General features: G+C 54.1%; 1 long non-coding RNA gene across 1 annotated transcript; it reads right to left on the bottom strand.

The window, feature by feature from the left end:
- Positions 1-1,500: 1,500 nt before the first annotated feature.
- On the bottom strand, positions 1,501-2,935 carry LOC114237862 (uncharacterized). Its single transcript, XR_003623331.2, has 3 exons — positions 2,854-2,935; positions 2,526-2,615; positions 1,501-2,154 (listed from the first exon to the last, which is right to left on the bottom strand). It is a non-coding gene; the product is annotated as an uncharacterized LOC114237862 (long non-coding RNA).
- Positions 2,936-7,799: the final 4,864 nt, after the last annotated feature.

The raw sequence follows: 7,799 nt of genomic DNA, 5'->3' as shown, positions 1-7,799 counted from the left end.
ATATATTTTAATCATTATTGTTATGCTTCCTCCCCTGGCTGTTGAGATTTAAGCTCCTGGAGAGCTTTTCACTCCTGCCTTCTCTCACCCTGGACAGTTGGCCCAATAACACAGGAGTCTCACCAAGAACTCCTACTGTGGGGGAGGATGGAGAAGGCAGTTTCCATGGCCTGGTCTCTATCTCCATCCCCAGGACCCAGCCTTGTGTGACGGAAAAGAATTCCACTGGTTGGGGCTTCCCTGGTGGTGCAGTGGTTGAGAGTCTGCCTGTGGATGCAGGGGACACGGGTTCGAGCCCTGGTCTGGGGGGATCCCACATGCCGCGGAGCAACCGGGCCTGTGAGCCACAACTACTGAGCCTGCGCGTCTGGAGCCTGTGCTCCGCAACAAGAGAGGCCGCAATAGTGAGAGGCCCGCACACCGCGATGAAGAGTGGCCCCCGCTTGCCGCAACTAGAGAAAGCCCTAGCACAGAAACAGAGACCCAACATAGCAACCAATCAATCAATTAAATAAATAAATCTTTAAAAAAAAAAAAAAAAGAATTCCACTGGTGTTATGAGAACCCCCCAAATTCATATGTTGAAGTCCTAACCTCTAGTACCTCAGACTGTGACTGTGTTTGGAGATAGGGCCTTTAAAAAGGTAATTAAACTAAGATGAGGTCATTAGGATAGACCCTGACCCAAGATGACTGGTGCCTGATAAGAAGAGGGAATTTGGACTCAGACATGTATGAGGGAATATGGTGTGATCACACGGGGAGAAGATGGGCATCTCTAAGCCAAGGGGAGAGCCTGGAAGAGATCCTCCCCTCCCCTGGCTCTCAGAAGGAACCAGTGCTGGCAAACCCTTAATCTTGAACTTCCAGCCTCCAGAACTGTGAGATAGTAAATTTCTGTTGTTTAAGTCCCCCAGTCTGTGGTGCTTTGTCAATGTGACCCTAGGCAACTAACCTATGTGGTAAAGGATGTATCAGTTAGAGTGCTTTTAGCTGCAAGTAACAAGATATCCAACTAAGAATGGTTTGACTAGAGGAGACATTTAATGATCATAAGCACGGAGGTATGTGATTCTACCATATTGTCAGGGCTTCTGCTTCTTCCCAATTCTGGGCTCTGCCTCCTGGGTTGAGCTTTTGGTCTTTGGGCCACTTTAGATGGGTAGTCTGGGAGGACCTCACTGAGGCAATGAATTTGACTTTGACTTGCAGGTTGAGAAGATGCCAGCCTTGGGTGGAGCCAGAGAATGACCTGTTTTCAGGGCCAGGGAGCCAGCAACTGTGTCCCCCTCGGGGCTGGGGCTGGCGACCTATTGGCCATTGACTTTGACTCTGAGCCCAAGGCCACGTGGTCAGGTGCTTGCCTTCAGGCAGTGCCAGGCGTCCATCCAGCATAGATGCCTTATTCTATTTGACTGTTTTTCATTCCTGGCAACATCCGTTGAAGGATATGCAAATAAGAAAATCAACTGAATTTCTTTCACAAAGAACGGCATTTAATCAGCACAATAAATACTTACAGACCGTCGTTGGCTGCATGAGATGACAGTTCATGGAGAAAGAAAGGGTAGAAGGGAAATTTGAAGGGCAGAGAAATAGAAAAGAAGAAAAAGAGCGAGAGACCCTGGTGGTAATAGGGTGAATAAAGAGCCAAGGGGTCCGAAGACCTGAGGTTGTTCATCCATCCATCCATCCATCCATCCATTCATCCATCCATCCATCCATCCAACCATCCATTCATCCATCCATCCATCCATCCATTCATTCATCCATCCATACATCCATCCATTCATTCATTCATTCATCCATCCATCCATCCATCCATCCATTTGTTCGTTCATTCAACAAATATTTATGGAGAGCCTAGTAGTTTGCAGGTACAATAAAAGACACTGAAAATATGGGACTGATCAAAACAGATACTGCTTCTGCCTACAGGACACTTCCAGCGCAGTGAGAGGAGGAAGACAGACATGAAACAACCTCACAGATAAATATATAGCTACAGACTCTACTAAATGCTAGGAAGAGGGCAGGGGTGAAGAAGGGCCGAGGAAGTAGTAAGGTCAGGAGCATGAGCAGGAATTAACCAGGCAGAGAGTTTGGAGTGGAAGGCTGGTGCTTCCTACACTGGGAGCAGCCTCTGCGAAGGTCCTGAGGGAGGAAGAAGGAGGCCAGTGAGACATGAGCACAGAGATGGAGCAGGAGGGAGAAGGCGGGGTGGCTGCAGAGGCGGGGCCAGATCACACCAGGTCTACTGGGCCCTGGGGAAGAGCTTGGGTCTGCACGGAAGTACAGTAGTAGGATTGATGTGTTAAGATGACTTTGGCTTCTGGGTAGAGAAGGGTCTGTAGGAGCAAGATGGCGGCAGGAAGGCTGGTTGAGAGGCCCTTGAGCTTGTCCAGGCAAGAGATGGTGGTGGCTTGGACCAGGGAAAGGTTTCTCAACCTCAGCATTGTTGACACTCTGGGCTGGATGTGGGGCCGCCGTGGTGAGGGCTGCCCTGTGCACTGTAGGATGCTTACCTGCAGCCGGGCCTCTACACGCCAGGTGCCAGTGCAACCCCCCACACACCGTGGCAACCAAAGATGTCTCCGGACATTGCCAAACGTCCTCTGGGGAAGAAAAATGCTCCTTGTTGAGCACCTGGGACCAGGAGGATGATGGAGAACTGGCTTGAGGGAAAGGTAAGGTGGAGGTGAACAGAACGTAGCAATTGAGCGTGCAGGCTGAGGGAGGGGCAGGTGGGGCGGATGACTCCCAGGCAATCAGGCAGATGTCATTGCCACTCATTGATGCGGGGAACAAGGAGAGAGAATCAAGTTTGGGGTGGGTGTGGGGAGTGGGGCATACCTGGGTTCTACCATGAACTAGCAACGAGATCTCAGCATGCTCTTTTCTCCTCCTTTGGTCTGTTTTCCCATCCTCAGAATACACTGTTTGTGCTGGATCTAGAACAGCAGACGTCAAAAGAGGCCACTTGTCCTTCCTGCGCCCCAGGCAGACATCGCTAATCGATTGTGGTTCTCTGAGCCTGGATACTTCTTTCCACGGTGCCCTGGACGACTACCTGTGAGGGCGGGGCATGAGAGAGAAAACCTGTTTGCCTTTCCTGACCTAGAGACTCACTTCAGTCCCTTCCGACTTTCCCAGTGTTGACATTCTCTTGACAAGTACCAAAGTATGCTTGGGAAATTCCGGGCAACGATGTCTGCAGCAGGAGTGCAGGCTGCCCAGCCTTCCGGCCACATCCTGTTCTTACAAAGTCACGCACCCTGAGGATAGAGGAACAGAATGGGAGCTCCCCACTCATGCCATTTGTTGCAGAGATTCAGCGGGGCTGTGGAAATCTCTAGTGGCGGGCCCATCCTCAGCGCCCTCACCACTGTCTTCTCTCTCTTGCTCGCTGCATCTCCATGATTATCTGTCAGCCTCGGTCTCGGGGTGGCCCACACCCCTATTCCCCTCACCCAGGCTCTCTCTGCTACTCTCCCCCATCGGATCATAACACAGAATGGAACTAGATATTTAATTGTTTTTTCGCTTTTCTTCAAAAGCATTTCTGCTTCCTGTTAGTGCTTGAGAAAGGCAGATGCATGAAATGTGAATTTTAAAATATTTGTCTTCCTTCCAATTCTAATGATGTAGGAAACCCACCATTAGAATAATCCCATTCCTGTTGTGGATAGAACTGTGCCCCCCCACCACCGCCCACAAGATCTTGTCAAGTCCTAACCCTCGGTACCTATGAATGTGACTTTATTTGGAAACAGGGTCTTTGGAGATGTAGTCAAATTGGGCTGGGTCCTGATCCGATGACTGGTGTCTTTATAAGGGGAGGGCTATTTGCATACAGATGCAGGGGGAGAGCACCACGTGACATTGAAGGCAGAAAATCCGGGGGGGAGGGGGTGGTAGCGGGGGTGGGGGGAGGGGGAAGGCATCCACAAGCCAAGGGTCCTCGGGGGTTGTCAGCAACCACCAGAAGCCAGGAGAGAAGCACTGAACAGATTCTCCCTCCCAGCCCCCCGAAGGAACCGACACCTTGATTTTGGACTTCTGGCCTCCAGAACTCTGAGTGAATAAAAATTTCTGTTGTTCTAAGTGCCCCAGTTTGTGGTAATTTTTTACGGTATCGCTGGGAAACGAATACAACTCCCAACCCCAATTCCCTGGCAGTGAGGTTGCCACTTCTCTCTGAGTTGTGGGTGGAGATTTTTACTCCTTGGTTCAGTGACTGTCGGTAGAGAAACTCTCGGTGACCACAGTTTCCTTCCTCAGTGTCTATGGCATCCATCCCCTTCCCTCCTGCCAGCTACTATTGGTCCTTCAGTTTGTCTCACTTGGTGTGCCACCACTTCCAGGAAGCCTTCCTGAATGCCCCCAGCTGGGTTAAGTGCCCCTTACCCTCTGCTGTCCAGCTGCACCCATTTATCTGTCATTCCTAGAATAGGCTTTTCTCTCTCCACCAACCCTGTCACCCCTCACTGCTCTCCTTGGCTGGAATGTTGCCCCTGTTTGCTTCTCATTTTTTCAGACTCAACTCAGGTGTCACCTCCTCCAGGGAGCCTTCTCTGATTGGACCCCACAGAGAGTGGGGGCTCTGATGGCCCTCGCACCCTGAGCCATCCTCCATCAGGTCACGTCATGATTCCCTGATGCTGCCGTCCTGCATGGTTGCCCTGGGACATGGGAGCCTCTCCTCTTCCCAGTGCCTCACACCTGATGGTGAACAAGAGGTGGGGCGTGCTGGGGGATCAGGAGGAGAGGAGGGTGACATCTCTGCATCCTGGGAACCAGCTGCTGCACTTTTGGAAGGTAGAGATCACCGTCTGGGAGGGAGACGTCTTCCTGCAAGGACAGACAGCACTTAGAGTTCAGGTTCGTGTTGGCACCATGAAAAAAAGGACAGCTTCAGCAAGATGATCAAGATGATATAGCAGACGCTGCAAACTCAGCACAGAGAGGGATCAGGAGGGCGACACGGTTACTGATGTAGGGCGAATGGGCCAGGTGGGGACTGCAGCAAAGTGGAGAGAGGAGCCCCTGCCAGCTCCCAGCTCAGAGGTGTGCGTGGAGCCAGATTCAACCAGGTCTCCTGTTAGAGGCTGGCTGGGCACCTAGCCCTTCTCCCTTGAAGCTCTTTCTATCATTGTAATTAGCTAATTGAGCATACAATTCATTTATCAGAGTTCGCCTCCCTGGCAGATGGAGACCTTCTCAAGGGCAGGACCGCGTCTGTGTTCCCGGCACAGTCCCCGTGCCTGGCCCTTGGAGGATGCCTTAGTATCCTATCTGCCGAGGGGATGGATCATTGAGTAAATCGTGCCTAACTTGCAGGGCTGTTTGATGCAAGAAGGGAGGTGTAATTACGTGTGAAAATCAATGCATGTCATACAAGTTATCAAATAAGATCACGCAGTGGAAGAAAACACCAGCAAATGAGCCCATAAGTCCGTGGCATCAGCTGCCTGCGTGGGCAGGGCTCGGGTTCTCTCCACGACAGGGGTTGCCGAGGGGTCCGCCTCTGCAGTTCCTCAGTCCTGGGGCTCTGACCTATGCATGTTTCCTATTTCTCCAGCCCCACCCCGCAGGTTAGCTAGAACCTACCATGTGCCGATTCACGCAGGTAAAGCTCACTTCCCTTCGTTGCTTCACTTACAGGCAAGGAAACGGAAGCCCAGGGAGGAGGCACGTCTGAGCGTCCGGCAGCCACCTCCCTCCCCAGCCATCGCGCATGACCCACCTGTGAGGGCAGAGTCCAGGAGCGGGGAGCTCTCCTGGTGGCTCTTTTGTCTCCTCCTCCCCGGGGATGCTACGTGGAAGGGACTCGTCGCTACCAGAGGGTGAAGGTCAGAGTCTGGCCAAGGGCCCAGCATTTCTGGCCCAGTTTCACCTGAGGAAGCCAACCGTGCAGAAGGTCAGGAAACGAGGCGGGGGGGCAGAGTGGGAAAGTGAACGTTCCCAAGGGACTCTCAGCCACAGGATTTCCTGACATGGGACGATTACCTTTCTCACATTACGTGGCCTGCTATTGACTTCCTGCTATTTTATTCACAGGACGAACATGACAGAGACATCTATTCAGGGGAAACAAGGGAAGGACTCGCCTGACCCTGGACTTGGAGGAGGTGGCGGGATCATGGAATTAACTCCAGTTGACCTAGTCCCCACTGTAGCCGCCTTTGCCATCACCTCTGCACCTCAGTTTCCTTTTCTGGAACAGGCGGGCGGGGCGGGTGGTGGAACATGTCGAATCAGACCCCACGGAGCTGCGGGCAGGCGAGCGTGGTGATTGCCGTGGGGGACGCTTTGCGCACTGGAAAGTGCCCCTCGGGTTCCATCCTCAGCTTTGCTCTTCTCCTCTGACAGCCTAGCATCTCCGGCCCACCTTCCTCAGCCGCGAGGTCCTCAGTGCTCCCAGGAGGAGTGGCGCCCCGCCCTGGCTGAGTCCAGGCTCCCCTCCCACTGACTGCGGTCCAGCGGGGCGCTGCCCCTGCCCCCTTGACTCTTCTGCTTCTACACCTCTCTCCACTGCAAGCTCCTCTTCGGTCCTCTCGGTCCTCTGCTTTCTCGATTCACAACACCATCTCCTGTCTGGTCTCTCTGCGGCCCGGTGGTCCGCCACACTCTGCACCTGATAACCCTGCGGTCCTCCGAGCGCGGTCCCTGGGGCCAGCAGCAATATCTCCTGGGAACTGGTTAGAAATGCAAATCCTCAGGCCCCACCCCAGACCTACTGAAGCAGAAACTCTGAGGACGGGGCCCAGAAATCTGCACGTGAACAAGCCCTTCCCCGGGGGTGGCATGGGGGTTCTGACGTGCACACAGTTGCAGAACCGCTGGGATGACCTGTCAACCCGGCTGGGCCGTGAGCTCCCTGCTGGCCGGGGCTGCGTCTCAGTCAGTGGTTCCCAGAGCTTGGCCCACAGAGGCCACGAGGACCGGGAAACAGCCTCCTAGACCGCCTGTGGGCTGATGCCTCCCAGACAGGCCCTGCCTATCTGCCTCCGCGCCTGGGCTCACAGCATCCCCGCCCCGCTCCCTCCATGGCCCTTTCCCCAGACGCTCACAAAACTCAAGGCCTGCTGGCTGGCCTTTTCCAGAAGGCCTCCCCGGAGTCCTGCGATGGCCTGGTCAGCTCAGTCCCGCTCCACACCTGCTGCCCCAGCCTTCTGGATGCCACGCTAGGCCCAAGGCTGGTCACACCCAGAGCAGAGCCGCCCTTGAACAGTCGGTCCCTTCTGTGTGCATCCTTCACGAGATCTTTGGCCCCGCCCCCGTTCATGTTAGATGGAGCCCTTGCTCTGTAGGGGTCGGGTTAAGGCTAGGGCTAGGGCTGCCGGGCAAGGGCACCCGACATGTGCAGGTCTGTGGGTCTTGGCGCCCACATTTATAGCAGGAGCAATTCACACCACTTTCCCGCTTTCCTGACCTGAAGGGTAGAAAGAACTTTGGGCCTTCAGCGAGCTGCAGAGTTTTGTTCTCTGGCTGCTCCGAGCCTCCTGGATGGGACTGTGGAGCTGGCAGTGACAGGTGTGCAGAAGAACTGGCTTCTGCGAGCCCCTGCCTCTCGGGGATTTGCTTCTCTGCCCCCGCCCTTGCTGCTACAGCCTCTGTGTCCCCACAGAGGGGGGACGGGAGCCGGCCTCTGAGAGCAGCTCTGCCTGGGCTGGAATCCTGAATCTGCTGCCTGGGATGAGCCACTTAACCATCCCGTGCCTCAGTTTCCTCCCCTGTGAAGTGGGCCCGGGTGGAAACACTGGTCTCCATAATGAAGCGCTTACGTTTGCCCCCAG

Source organism: Balaenoptera acutorostrata, chromosome 8 (genome assembly GCF_949987535.1).
Source record: "Balaenoptera acutorostrata chromosome 8, mBalAcu1.1, whole genome shotgun sequence".
NCBI lineage: Eukaryota > Metazoa > Chordata > Mammalia > Artiodactyla > Balaenopteridae > Balaenoptera > Balaenoptera acutorostrata.
Note: the sequence above shows the minus strand (reverse complement) of the source record. Positions and strands in the feature narration are given on the sequence as shown.